At 42.0% G+C, this 15061-nt stretch overlaps 1 long non-coding RNA gene across 1 annotated transcript in view; it reads right to left on the reverse strand.

Moving 5' to 3' along the window:
- Positions 1-1401: 1401 nt before the first annotated feature.
- LOC114857053 (uncharacterized) overlaps positions 1402-15061 on the reverse strand; it is a 60973-nt gene continuing 47313 nt past the window's right edge. The window contains exon 6 of the long non-coding RNA XR_003786163.3: positions 1402-1822. This is a non-coding gene — a long non-coding RNA (uncharacterized LOC114857053). The remainder of the gene's footprint in view (positions 1823-15061) is intronic.

The following is a 15061-nucleotide window of genomic DNA, read 5'->3' on the forward strand; positions in this document are numbered from 1 at the left end:
TAGACGTGTAGCACTTGAAAGTAAAGGCTCTATAGGTAGGGTGTGTTCAGAGCGCGACGCTAATTCGGGCATCGGCGATGGCTAACGTCAAGAGCGTGAGTCACATTACAAAGACCAGCAGATGCTTTAAACATGATATCCATCAGTGTCTGCAGAGCTCAGTCGTCACTCATCGGCATAAAAATAGCTCAAATGCTCAAATGCGCTTTCACACAAAACATAACACATTTGAACCCAGCGCTGGTTCAAACTCCAGCTCTGTAATTGCAGGTCTCTCATTCAGCAGCTCACAGAAGCATGTTGTGCAACAACGGCTCTGAAACAACCAGCGGATTTTGTCATCATGGGAGGCGACTGTGTTCACAGTAGTTGACAGCCGGTGACACAATACAATGAGCAGCACGCAACATGGGTTATAACCTTTAAGACAGTTTAAGCTGCTTCAAATGTGCAGCGTCTTACAGCACATTAAGGCGCTACCGCGTGTCCTTTAAACGCACCGTGAGACGTTTTAGTGCAAAAAAAAGAATCACAAAAACACCACATTCGCTATTACTTTCAACGATTTTCATTTCAAAGCTCATTTGCTGAACTTTGTTTCCGTCAGGTCTGACAGAGCTCAGCACAAACTGTAAATTAATAATCCTCGAAAGGATGTTTGAAATGAGCGAATTCTTCAAACGAATCACTTATTATAATGTAAGCGCTGACAGGTGATTAGACCAGCACGGAAACTTCAAGGGATCTGGCAACGGCATCTAAAATTCAGCATTAAGACATTGTAACTTTTTTAATTGGACCACAAAATGTCAAGATGTGGTTTTGCGAGAGATCCCGTGAGGTTTGCCTTTGCCTTGCGGTTACCAGGAGACACCACTGAGTTACTGCGCTAATCACCAAGAAATAGTACTAGCAAATCACCAGAACCACACTGTGTCTGTGCGAGGCGTCCCTCGCACCTGGGGACAGCGGAGACAGGTGGGGCTTCGGCTGGGAACATGTTCCCCAACAAATATGTCCATTGAAGATTTCAGTAGAAGGGAGTTTAATGTCTAACGTGTTTTGCTCTTGCATTCTGTAATTACCGACTATCTCTCCTACACAGGATTCATTTTAAACAAAAATCCCAACTACCTCATTGAGTAATCAAGCACGTAATGTGAGTGTTGCTATCTTTACTCTCATTGCTGTTCGTGAGGTTACTCTGTGGTGTGTTCGCTGTCTGCAGTTGTCCCTTGTAATTGTGAACCGGCGTCTGAGACCCGTTTTATTAAAACACTTTTCATGTTGCCATAAATAACTCAAGCGTCTCTTGATTACCTAGGAATTAGATGTCAGAGACTTTTTTTTTATTTTACAGTAAAAGCACAATATGTGACACGACTGTAACTAAAGCAGAGCTCCAGCCTCCTGTTCATGTGCAGGTCTGCGTTTTTCTGATTGGCTGGTGTATAAGGCTGTTTAACGCATCACATGCATTCATCTGGTAGTATTCAGAATATTAGGGTCATAAACACTGTTCCTTTAGAGCAGGTCCATATGCTAACGGTGCAGTCAAGCTGATCATTGTGTTGTGCATTCCCTCACCTGCTAACAACGTTCTCCCAGGATTGTACTGTATGTCAAGATCTGACAGTGAAGAGGAGCATATGGCTGCCTTCACCTGTTTAAGCTGCATTAGAGGAATTCCTGGGAGGGTAGTTTGACCCTCTCCAGCTGCCTTAAGTGCAAATTAAACAGAAATTGTTTACCTACAGTACCTGAAGCCTGTATGTCCCTGATGTGTTCATGCCCAGGAGGAACTGCACGTCAGTTCATGATGCTGGAAAGAAGCAGAACAGTCAGTCAAACATGAGCTTGATTCGCAACAGCTCATTTTATTTTATAAGGATTTCGTTCGGTAGAGTTTTTACATGCGTGCGTCATGAGCTTCCACTTCAGCGAAGTTTAGTGTAAAGATCCTTAAGTTAGGTGTCAGAGCACCAAGCAACTGAGATGAAATACAGATGAGCTGAATCTATTTGCACACAAAAGAACAGGCAGCAGCTCATAAACACACGGGAAAAAAGAAACGAGTCCATTCTGTACAAGGGTCAAAAAGGTCCAGTGGAAGAAAAACGCACTGAAGACGGAGGGAGGTTCAAAACAGAACTGATAAAAGATGACAACACGATCGCTGTGCAGCCAAAACAGAGTGTGATGAGCGAAAAAATGAGTGAACGTGGCTGATCTGTGTTTTGTACTGGGAGGCTAATTACTACAGAGCTGAATTTGTCTCTGAATCACAAGGTGCAGATCTTTACCCAGCAGCAGTTTTACATGAGCAATATAATGTGACACAACAACAATGTCCTCATGGTGACTTTTGTAATTAACAAACAGGAGCATCCAAGCATAAAGAATGAATGTATTAAGTGAAGGCTTCGATTTGACTTGCTCATGTTCAGGATAACCCACCTTGTTCATCACTAATACTATGGAGATGAAGACAGATGATTCCCACAAGTGACTGACGTCATCTTGGTGGATGTTGTGTTTACAGTTGTTCTGTCCAAATACTGTACACTATAAAGCATTATTCTTGGGAATAATAATAACTTCATTATCATCTAACTTGGGTGCATCATTATTTGGACCTTTGCTCTTCTCTTTTGTTTTTGATAAATAATAGCGAACTTCCCAGACCGTGCCCATGCATACGTGTTTGATATGAACTGTAATGTATGTCAATGATATGCTTTTATCATTTGCAACACTATGAGATCACCTGGGGGTAGGCATTGTAATCACTAATCACAAATCAGTCCCAATCAGACTCTTCACAACACAAGTGGAACAACGGCTTAAACAAAACCAACAACGTGAGCACTGCAAAACTTGGACTGGAATGTTAATAGATTCTCTGCCAATAGCAGCGTGACTAATATCAAAATTTGATTTATCTTCTGTTCTTCGCCACGTGCACCAGTACACTTGCTTGTTTCCAGGTTGTTTAAAGGAATCTGAGGAGAAATGGGCTAAAATATCCATGTGAATGAAAACAAGAAGTAAATAGACATGGAATTGTGGAAATCGGGCTGCCAAGGTAATCACAGGCAGACAGAAGACACCAATAACTCCTCCAGGAGGAACCAGCCACTTCCAGTGGCACTTCTTATTTCCATTTTCCACGCTTTGAAATCCTGTCAGCTCTCTCTCAGACAGACAGCAGCTGCATTTCACACCACTCTTTGTGCGACGGCGAGTTGCCCACTCTCTTTAAACAGAGCAGGGTGGATGTGTCGTGGTGAGCTGTACTTTTTAATGCTGTTTTCTTGACCGTGGGTAGAAGAGATGCTGTGGATAGTGTGCGTTTCAAATACAGCCCCCTTTATTTACCTCAGCCGAGGAATGAAAGCAAAACATGCAAATACAGAATGAGAAGTCTCCCACACTGTACTGCGTGGTCACGTGGTGGTGGTGTGACCTTCCTACGCAATTTAGAATCAAACACAACATCTTGTAGTACAGTGTGCAACTGGAATTGTCAATCTTCTTCCAGCTAAACATAATATGGCCTTTGCACTCTGATCTCTAAGAACTCGGTCTCCCGTTCCTTCTGTGCAGCCACATGAATATTTGAAGACATACTGTACACTTGTATAGGTGATGTGTTACATGTATGTTCTGTGTAGAGGCAAGTTTGGGGGGGGTGGGGGAGACACTGATACAATTCCAACATACAGTAGCAGAGATATGATGGGGGAATATCTCCTGCTCTGATGATAACAGATCAAAGAATGATTTGGGCCCTTCATGTAGTCATTCACGGCTTTAATCCACCTTACACGCGGGCGCTTTAAAGCCTGCCATTGTGTGGTATTGATCATGACGGCTACTGCCTTCTGAAAAGATGAAAAGAAGCAGTGCCTATTTCTGAAAGGAGATTGACACAGACATCCATTACCCTATTCCGTCGAGTGGCAGGCGTGCTGGACCAGGGATGCAATGCTGGACTTATGAAGATGATGTAATAAAGCACTCGTACAGGACATATAGGTTTAGGCACAACATCATTCAAAAGCCTTTTTCTCATCATTATAATACTTAGAGCGGGTAATGATTAGAATAGAGCTCATCTACTTTATTCCTATGTAACTTAGCTCTATTATCTGACTTCTCAAGCAGCATTGTGGGTTTAGGGTAGGGACCGTACAGTAGAATAAAACCTCTACGCGCTCGTTGTTAAGGGAGGACAGCCACCCACAGTGTCAAGTAAATGCATCTCAAGTGACCACTTATTATTGTATTTCAATTTCTTGTGTGTTTACGTACAACTGGTTCACAGACCTTCTGTGTGGCCGGGAGCCTCATTTGCCTTATGACTGCGCTAAAGTGGCAGCCGCTGGTTATGACCCGACTGCCCACACACCGGGACATACACGAATAAGAGAGCTCCCATCCACACAATGAAAAGAACTGTTCCAGTGGCGTTTGTAAGTGATTAAGTGGTTACACACAATAATACACTGCTTTGCCCTTGTTCCAAACGTGGCCGTATATAAAATGGAATTGCCAATGATATGTTGCTCACTTGTGGATGTATCAGCAACAAAGGTCCGGTAATTAGTCCACGTCCCACAAAGTGCTGATGGTGTGCGAGTTTAATCCATCTAAACCTATTTAAATGACTGGTGCCTGAGGTTTAACTTCAAAATAAATAAGTACTAAAATCAAAATCACTGTAGTTTCGCTCACAGCGCCACAAGCCTCGATGCAACAATACTGATTGTGCAGTTTATGTGTCACCGTGTGTAGGATCCAATCACAAATAAGTTCAGATGCCCCGTGTGCAGAGTAACAATGTGGTTTAATAGATACGGCTGTTAGAATCAAAAAAAGATAAAGACTTTTAAATAGTTCTGGGAAGTGATGGCGGAGCGGAGCGGAGCATTTTTCTGGGCAGGAAATGTAAAAGCTTTTATTAAGTGGCACTTACTTGTTAAATGCTTATTCGCCTCCTTTCTTTCATGCGTCTGCTCAGAAGCAGAATCCCCCCTCTTCAAGTGGCCTCAGCCGCGCTGTTGCTTTTGTTCTGCACACGCACACAAATGTTGACGTGCAGCATGTACAGAGGCTAATGGGTGCAGCAGTGGCCCAGACAGGTGCGATGCTTTACGCTTTGATGTAAACATTCCAGACGTGGGGCCAGTGTGCGGCTCTGCATGTGTAAGCTCTGACACAAATAAGACTGTCACTCCTTCTTTCCTTTTTTTTTTTTTCCCCCTCGTGCGCCTGCTTATTAATCTGAGAAACACGCCGCGGCTTCGCTGCGGGTTTGTTTACTTTATCGCCAAGTTACAAGGAGCTCCTGCCACTGTCTTACAGCTCCGCCGCTGCCCATAGTTATCCCTGTTCACTTCTTATCAAAGATCCATGAGGTGTGACACCGGGCTATTCTCCTTTTCCACTAATAACCCTCCACTTTTGTCTTCATCATTCTTGCATGAAATTGGCTATTAGATGGTTCTCTGGGACAGATAGAGACTTAATACTTTAATACAATGGCCCTACGCGTGGAGAATATGTACTGTACTGGAAAAATGCTCCAAATATGAACGTCTCATTATGAAACCGTGTGACAAGAATCAAGCCGGGTGACACACGTTTGCACACGCAGAGGTGAATAAAAGGAATAACGGGTGAGAGGAGAGAGGGGAAGCAGTAAACAACCTCCTGTGATGTGGCTTAACCACATAAAATGGCTTCAGATCACTGCGGGGACATGTTAGGGGAGACAGGGTCTTTTCACTTTGATTTACTTTGAAGCCATCACTTATCCCTGTGTGGTGATTACCACGGGTCTTTGCAGTCCCCGACCTCACTCCAATCGCGTTAACACAATCAAATTTCTGGGCATTATTCGAGTCGCCATGTGCCAGCCACCTAATCATGAACACTGAAAGAGGCGAAGAATTATCTGTAAAAACTTGGCTGCCCAAATGCCACATACTGGGTCAATCATCATTATCCAAGCCTGTCCTTCCAGGCTCACCAGAGATTATAAAAAGAAGGCTTGATCAACATTGAACGGAAAACAAAAGAAAGCAAAAGTCTCAGTGTGCCTTTCAAAGTTCAAAAGAGAGATAGAAATTGCTGCTTTGGAAATGTTTTCTCGCCTCGGTCCTCTTCCCGCATCACAGCGGAGTGATTATATGGCGACGTACAGAGTGTGACAAAATGACAGTGTTGCTCTCAGTTGTCTTTCAGGCCAGTAATGGGAGGGTCTGAAGACTTAGCTCCCACATTCAAAGTCTCTTCCACAACAGCTATGACACTGTAAAACTGCAACATGTTTAGAAAAGTAGACTTTTTATGTTTATTGTATATTTATAGTAATGATTATTCCCAATAACAGAGATTTTGGCAGAGACTTTACTTCATTCCATCTTATAATTTATAATTTCACGGTATTTATTTTATATTTGCCACTTTTCAGCAGTAATTATTCTGCCTGTCAGTCAAGGAGCCGGCGCTGTGTTTGGCTCAAAAGACACGGTCGGAGAGATTGCAAACTGGCTACGCGGTGGTACGGTATACCTTCACCTCAGACCGAAGAAGCAGCACAGCAACAACGTCCAGCACCAACGCCCCAACGGCGCTGGTGGACAGCTCTGAAGCCGTGAGTGCTGCACTCAGAATGTAAAGACACATTCTACACAGACACTTGCTTTTAAACTGTTGCTGCCAACATGCTCACAGTAAGATGTTAACTGTTTTTTTTTCAAAGACAAATCCTATAACTTCTGACCTTCAGCAGGATGTGGTTGGACACTAGTTGTAATAGCAGTGCAGAAAGCAGGTCCACCCCACTGACAGTGATTACTTTGATGATTGATTAAATAAGGAGTGAATAAAAGCTGCAAGAATTAAATAAACGGTTTGTTTTTATATGATATAGCCACCATAAAATCATCTAAAATAATAAGCGTGTTAAAAAATATTTCATGATAAGCTAAAAATCTGAAAATGTTCATTTGTTTTACAATTTCACTGTGTTACTATTTACTCTCTAGTCTCTGAGAACAATTTTAAACATTTTGCAGTTCCACAATAAAAAGAGAAGTGTCACCAAAACTTGTCAAAGCTTTGAGCGCAGCAGTCCATCCCTGGCACTTACAGTAAAGACCTACTACGATTAGTGCACAAGCATTCTGATCAGGCAAGAGCTTTCATCACAGATGGTACAGTAAGGAAACAAGTAGTTTTTTCAGGGTTTAGTTGAGACTAAAATGCAGAAAGAAAATAAACAAATAGAAAAAGAGTTGAAGAAATGTTGAACTTATTGTTTTTACTTGACTGGCTTTGCTAAAGCCCGTGGCTGTGAATCTGTCAGCCTGTTGTGAAGTTCTCCTTTTGCCTGCAAGTGGCCAGAATCTATGTTACGGCGGTTCAAGCTGAAATTAACGGGTCACAGTCAGACTGCATGTAATTTAAGTGAGATGTGGAGTAATTTCATTCTCACCGTGGAGGAGCATTTCAGACATGTGGACCTTAAGGCTAAGTCTAAGTCTTAGCAGTTTATGACATCTCCAGTAAGCAAAATCATTGCAAGGGGAAAAAAAACACACTCTGCAGAGCGAATCTCTTTTCATGAACAGCACGGCAGTTAAAATAAATCAGTAAATGCAGTTAAAAGTCAGGACCGCGATAGCGACATGAAAGTATCAGGACGATGCTGCTGGAGGGAAAAGCCTGCTGTTGTGATGATGTCATCGCTTATTAATCAGGCTGTTCATTGCTATATGTAAATGAAAATATAAACAGATTAGCCGTAAACACCTCAACATACAGTACATACACCTAACAGAATGGTCACCAGTAGGAGCTACGATTTGGCCATATTTAATAGAATGCAAGCTGATACATAGAGACGAAATGTAGTGGCAGCGGCTGTAATTAATGTGTGGCCTTTGCTTACAAATATCACCTTGTATCCGCACTCGCATATAGGCAAAAAAAGACGCTGTACTGCACATCGAGTCCAACATCTGGCCTGAGAGACAAGTTGCAACCCTCCAACACTGGACCTTCCTCGCTGTCAAAGCACCAACACAACCCCCCATACTGTACCTCCAGGCTCTGAGCATCGGCCACAAAGACCACAAAATACATATTTATTAGTTTCTGTGAAATATGAAGTGCGGAACTACAGTATACGCTTTAAAATATTCTGCTCTCTGGAAGTCTGAGGACAAACTCAAGCCCTAACAACGTTTTTATATAAGCACAGTCACGCACAGAACAACAAGCGCCAAAACTAAGTTAAATGGAGAATTCTGCTTGAGCAAATTAAACTTTGTCAAGGGTACGCCTCTTAAATCATTTATAAAAAGCATCTTCAAGATGCATGAAAGTGTGTGTGATGCATTTGCTTCCCTCCAAAGTGCAAAGGGCACCTTTTATTACCTGTGCTATGCTTCATCCAAATGTGAGCAATGAGCTCTGTTTCTACTGGGTCACCATTTAAATTATTAATATGACTCGTAAAGCTTCCAAAACAGGGGGAGGAACAATCAGGGGAGAACACTGGGGATACGTTATATGGGCTAAACTAAGCAGGTCCATGCTTACTATGCCTTAGGTTGACTTCACGACTCCAGATGCATTTGTTCTTCCGATGAACTAAATATCATCAGTAACACAATAGGTCAGCGTTAAGGACACAATGTGATGCGTTTCTAAAAATATTCACCCCAATGCGTTTATGTATATGAGCTGTAGCAAATTATAGTTTACATGAAACGAGCGTATGGGGTCAAGGTGGTGAGGACGAGACAAAATGTGATTAATCATGTGTGGAACAAAGGCCTGACCAGGAAAACTTAAATCCTTTCATACCGACTCTTCTGCTAATTACACAAGAGATAAACTGTGTTTTTCCTGACGATAGGTTGCTGATAACATTCTACTTGTTGGTAAAGTGTTTATCACAGCATGTAAATGGCCTCTCAACCAGTCAATCTACAGTATACGCTCCGCTGTAAATCGCTCCTCGCGTACGTCGAGGAGCGAGACGACTTCGCCATCTTTCACCAAGTGTCAAGATTAAAACACTCTGAGACAACTAATAGCCCTTATCCTTTATCAGAATGCGCCACCTGAGAAATTGTTACCTGCGGGTGACATTTAGCATCACGCGCTGACAGAGGAAGCAGGGAGAAAATGTGAGCATCAGCGTGTTTCACGTCCCGCGCGTCGGGTCCTTCGGCAGCACCTCCATCTGTTTTTCTGGTAATGCAATTTGCCTTTAAATCCCTAATGTTCCTCTAATCACCGGGCTGGGTGCACAAGGGCTAATACAGGGGTCACAAGTTGAAGTCCGTCCCCAGGAATGGACTTAATGGGGAGCAGAGAATGCAAACTACATTATAAAACACAGCTGCTTCTGCCTTCCAACAGGCCCACTGTCTGCTCTGACTCCGCTGCTGTCAGTCATGCTCTGTGCTTGATGACATGCAGAAACCTATGTGCTCAGTTATTGTGTGTCCATACTGCAATCATCTTATCGTGCCTTTCGTAATTGTGGGAAAACCAAGATACAGCATGAGTCATTTAATAAGGAGCAAATTAAAAATATCAGTGCCGTGAATTAAGATTTAGCTGTTATACAATTGTCGTCTCCTCTCGATGACCTTTATTCCTTTTATTTTGGATTTTCTTAATATGAATCACAAACTCCCAAAGTTTCACGAGTCTTACTCAGAACATAACACATCCTTTTTTTCCACTATCCACAACTTTCCATCTCGAAATCTTCAAAAATAAAAGTTTGTCTTAGATATGCTTATGTATGCTCGATTTTAGGCCCTGGAAGAACAGAGATGGGAAAAACATCCGCTGTTAGGAGCTAAAATAAGCAGCCAGGCAAGTGCATCTGTTCAGTCCCACACTCTCGCTCAAACTCTCTCCGCCTTTAACTCAAGGACCTTATGGTCAGACACAAACAGAAAATATTTACCAGAAATGTTCTTACCGCGAAGTCTCTGCTCTGGTGGCGCGTTAGTCTATTTAAATATACAGTATTAATAACTGTGTTTAAAGTGCCTGCTGGTTTCAAATCATGAGCTGTCTCAAGACATCCTAGTGGAAAAACATGGTGTAAAGATCTGTTGTGTGTTTGTTCTCCTCATTGTGAGAGCCGTTACAGCGATAGATAATTCTGAACCACGCGCCTTTTTCTCATCTTCAAAGCCCGTTTTGCATTTAAACCTGGGTCAAGTCTGGTGAGTCAGTTAAGAAAAGCTCGTTTGCGCATTTTAATGAGAGAAGAGTCACGTCCTCCACCAGAGGCAACGTTCTTTGCAGACTTTGCCACATTCATCAGTGCAATCATGTACTTCTACACAGACCTAGATAGAGTTCACTGATATCCTTCCTCGCACTGCGCAACACGATGTACAAGTGGTCTCGCTGGCCAGAGGTGAAGCGAGCGATGCTGCACGTGAAAAGCTATTTTCTTTGCACGGGGAGATGTCACACAACAGCTGCATCACCAGCCCATTTTTCACATCCTGACTGCTCTACTTTAACACACTCTGCATTTCCTATTCTGAGCCGACAGTGACAGACTGATGCTGCCGTGCCTTAATTGCAAAAAGCAGCAGACGCCACGGAAAAATGAAAGGAGGAAGGAACACAAAGCTGAAGCTGAAAAATTAAGCCAAACAAAATCAGAGACAGATACAACTGCACAGCATGAATAAATTAATATTTCCACTAGAGCTGTAAAACACCAAAGAAAGTTTTTGGAAGCCTTTTAGGAGCAGCTGAAGAGTCTCCATCCTGAGCTGAGACCTAACATAATGAGATACAGTATATCTTAACAATTATATGCTAAATTGAAGCAGCAATAATAAAAACAATGATCTTATGCTAGTGTTATTTTAGATTAAATTAGATTCAACTTTATTGTCATTAAACATGTACAGGGCAACGAAGTACAGTTTAGGTCTAACCAGAAGTGCAATAAGCAGCAAGGATAGAGTGCAGGAGAAAATATGAATGACATATACAGATGAGTATGCAATGAACATAATATACAGGTTGATATTATCTATAATCAGGCTTTTGTTTTACAATAGATAACCATAAAATAGCATATGTGCTGTTGCTATAGTAATCAGGGAGATGCAAATATATACACATAATATAAACGTTGCTTTTAGCAATAATACAAATTTTCAAATACATAATGAAATATATTGGTTCCTACAGTACAGTCAGAAATATGCAAGTAGATATAAATATGATATACAGTTGCTATCACTATAATCAGGAGTTTACATTTTTAGAGGTATCTAATCAAATATAAACGTGCAATGGATATGTGTGTTTACAAGTGAGTATGTACAGAGCTTTGAAGTGATTACGTGTAATATTAAATAGTGCAATGGTTATGGGGAGAAGGTAGGGTACAGTAGGTGGCTTAAGTGGGGGTGTGGGAGTTCAATAAGGAGACAGCTCAAGGAGTAAAGCCGTTACTCAGTCTGCTGGTTCTTGTTCGGGGGAACCTGCAGCGCCGGTCCAAAGGGAGGGGAGTGAGCAGTTCGTGGGCGTGTGAGAGGAATCGTTAAAGGTGCCAGCACATGCAAAATCCATGTTGCTTTGGTCGTTAACAGGTGTTTAACGCGCTGTTAGTCGCTAGCTCCAGCCAAACAACTTCTGCAAAGAGGTAAAAGGTTTTGCAATACCGACTCCTAAAACATTTTCTACCAAGGGGCTGGAAATAGACACCTTGAGACAGGCAGTGTGGATGATCTACAGGGCTTTTTGAAATGAAAAGTTACAGACACTTTATTGAGGCATCAAGGTCGAACTCTTTAGCATTAATTAGCATGAAAAATCTTTGTGTCTGTCTATGTCGTGCTTGAGACTTGAAGATGTCCTTAATGGGCAGAAGTGGAGTCCCTGTGATGAGTTAGGCAGCTTTCACCAACTGCTGCAGAGCAGCTCCCGTACCAGTCTGCGACACAGTTGGTTAGGATGTTCTCTATTGTGCAGCCGTAGAAGTTCACCAGGATGGACGAGGACAGCTGTCTGAAGAAGAAGAGGCGCTGGTGGGTCTTCTTGATCAGGCTGGAGGTGATGGTCCTCAGGAATTTTAAAGATGAGACAGGATCAACAACCATCTCATTAACATGGATGGTGTCATGCGAGCCTCTCTTCTCCATCCTGAAGTCCACAATGACCTCCTTGGTCTTGTTGGTGTTAAGGAGTTGAGGAGCAGATTGCTGTCCGTGCACCAAGTGGACGCTGGACCTCCTCCCTGTAGGTCTTATCATTGTTGAGACTGTTCACTGTAGTATTGTAGTATTGTCCGCAAACTTTGCTTGGTTGGCTTTCTCCTTGTAGCCCAGTTTAATAGTCCTTGAATGTACTGCATGTATAAAGTCATTTTAATACTAATTTATGATGTCAAAGGGACCCATTAGCTCTTTGGTTCTGAGTTTTCATTGGCACTGCTCATCACAGCTGGCTAAACGCTAAGAGCTATTAGAAAGTACAGACGGGCGAACTGGCCCCGGCTTTACATGTAAATGTGAAATGCTGTGTTGCATCTTGTGCTTTTATTAAATAAAAAAAGATAGGCCATCGTGTTAAATTTGCTTCAAAGCTGATGCAAATAGCGCTGTTTTGAATATCCTTAGCATTTTTGCTGGCTTTACTGATCTCAGGGCAGCGCCGCTGTTTGTTTAGGATGCAGCTCCGACAGTAAAAGCACGGGGGGCTTTGGAAACCCCAGGCTCTTTAGATTGAAGGGCTCCAGCTGAGCGAAAGAAGTTGCAAACAGCCAAAGTCAATTTCATGTCTAAGCAGGGCCTCTTCCCGTGGACGTAACACACTTTGAGAAGGCTCTAAACTCTGCTGGGGTGATTTGCTTCACTGGAATATATATATATATATATATATATATATATATATATATATATATATATATATATATATATATATATATATATATATATATATATATATATATATATATATATATATATATATATATATATTTTTTTTTTTTTTTTTTTTTTTTTTTTTTTTTTCAAGCACAATATGCAAACAGTAAACTCTGGTAAGGTTTTCTGGACCAGGCGCGATAACAGACGCAACAAGAGAATAGCTTAATTACGTGTTAGCTGATAGGTGATAAGGTGATAAAATAACTGAATAACACTGTGTGGTCGGATGCTGACGCGCACAAACACACGTATTCATGCAGTTTGGAATTATTTTAATTGCCCCCATTTAATGGCACAGGAGAGGTGAGCTCCTGAGGGTTCAAGTGGCTCTTTATGTAGTTAGAACATATTTCAAAGGTTTTCTGGTGTGTTTACAAGTTGTTGGTAAAGGGCTCATGTGGCTGCTGGATAGAGAAGAACATGGCAGAGTTTTGTTGTATGTACAGTATTGTAGGAGTGATGATCATTATCTATATACAGTAATACTAATATAATATTTATTACTATAACAATACCCTAAAATGTCCATACAATTCACTGATGTGTGATTATTAATTAGAACAGTAAAAGAACACTAGTGATATTATGTGTGCACAGGATTTTTGAACAGACTCCACAGCGGCTTCTGTTTCTCTTCAGGTTGAAGGTTGATTCACCTATTTCATGTGACATTTGTTCAGGCCCATGGACGAGGTGGGGCCGGAGGCTCGGTGACGTGAGGACCGCTTCCAGGCCCAGCTTGTAAACTGCTGCAGGTGACAAGCTAACCTTTAACTCACGAGTCACTCACAACAGCTCCAGGAGATTCTTTCCATTTCCCCCCTTTTCATCCTTTGACTGCGTTCGATATAAAGTTACAGGAGAGGGTTCCCGTGAAATCAATCGCAAAAGGTTTAACCTGAAATAATACAACCTGAATGAAGAAATAGGTCCAACAGCGTAACTCTCCTTGTTGATAACAGGTTTATGTGATAGGATTACTGACTCTTAATGATGGAAGCGAGGTGCAGCCTTATTAGATCAGGGTAAAGGGAGAGGCTTGCACAGTGATCTGGGTATATTTAGCCTGGCTAAGAGATTTGTGTGTGTGCAAAAGTAAGGTTGGAGGTGATGCTCAACTGTCAGACACACTCTGAGGATCCAGCAGTCAGATGTGCAGCACCCACCACCAGGACAGAAATAGAAGCCAAGACAGTCTGACGGCGCAGGCGGAAGTGAAAAAATACATATTATCAGCAGAAAGCAACTAGTTTTTTGCTAAAATCGTGTCACAGAGAAACCAGAGGCAGTGTGCAAAGAGGGAACCGTAGCCAATTTCTATTTTAGCCACGCTACGCAAATATGAATGTTTAACTTTTGTAAACCAAAAAAAATATACAGAAGTTTATATTATTTCAGTCAAAAAGTCAGAACATGGCTGGATATAAACAGATGCTAAACAAAAAAAGCACAGTTTTAGTTACTGTGAAATTGAACCGATTGCGGTGGGGAGGAAGAAAAAAAAAAAGAGAAAGAAAAGCGATATCGGCTGGAAGCCTGAGCAGTGGCATTTCACACACATAGAAGAAAGGCGAGTGTCAGTGAGCCAGTGATGCGGTTAATCAGCAGTACACGCTGGAAGAAATACAGAAAAGTGGTCTGATCTTAAAAGGCTAAAAAAAAAGCCACACTGGACTTTATGTAAGGACCAGGACCCATGCTCTGCCTCCACAAGCGACACGGGAGCTGTCTGATGTGCTGCTTATCTGTGGGATGACATCATTTGTCAGCGCCTACACTGCCACTGGTGCCGTGTGGAAATGGCTCCTTGCTCCTAATAGACACCGAGCCCTTCTCATAATCTCATTTATTTGAAATTCCCCACCACACAAAAGGTCTTGTGTGGTCCTGAAAGGTTAATGGTGGTATTGTAATTAGCTGTGTGATTGAACTCTGAGCTTGATGGGCGTATTAGCGGTGACCCAGAATTAATGCACAAGAAATATTAATTCTACATATGGATTAAGAATGCATTAATCCCTCCAGCAGCACACTGGATATGATTGATTTAAATTACAAAAGGT

The sequence above is a fragment of the Betta splendens genome, chromosome 6, assembly GCF_900634795.4.
Source record: "Betta splendens chromosome 6, fBetSpl5.4, whole genome shotgun sequence".
NCBI classification, from domain to species: Eukaryota; Metazoa; Chordata; class Actinopteri; order Anabantiformes; family Osphronemidae; genus Betta; species Betta splendens.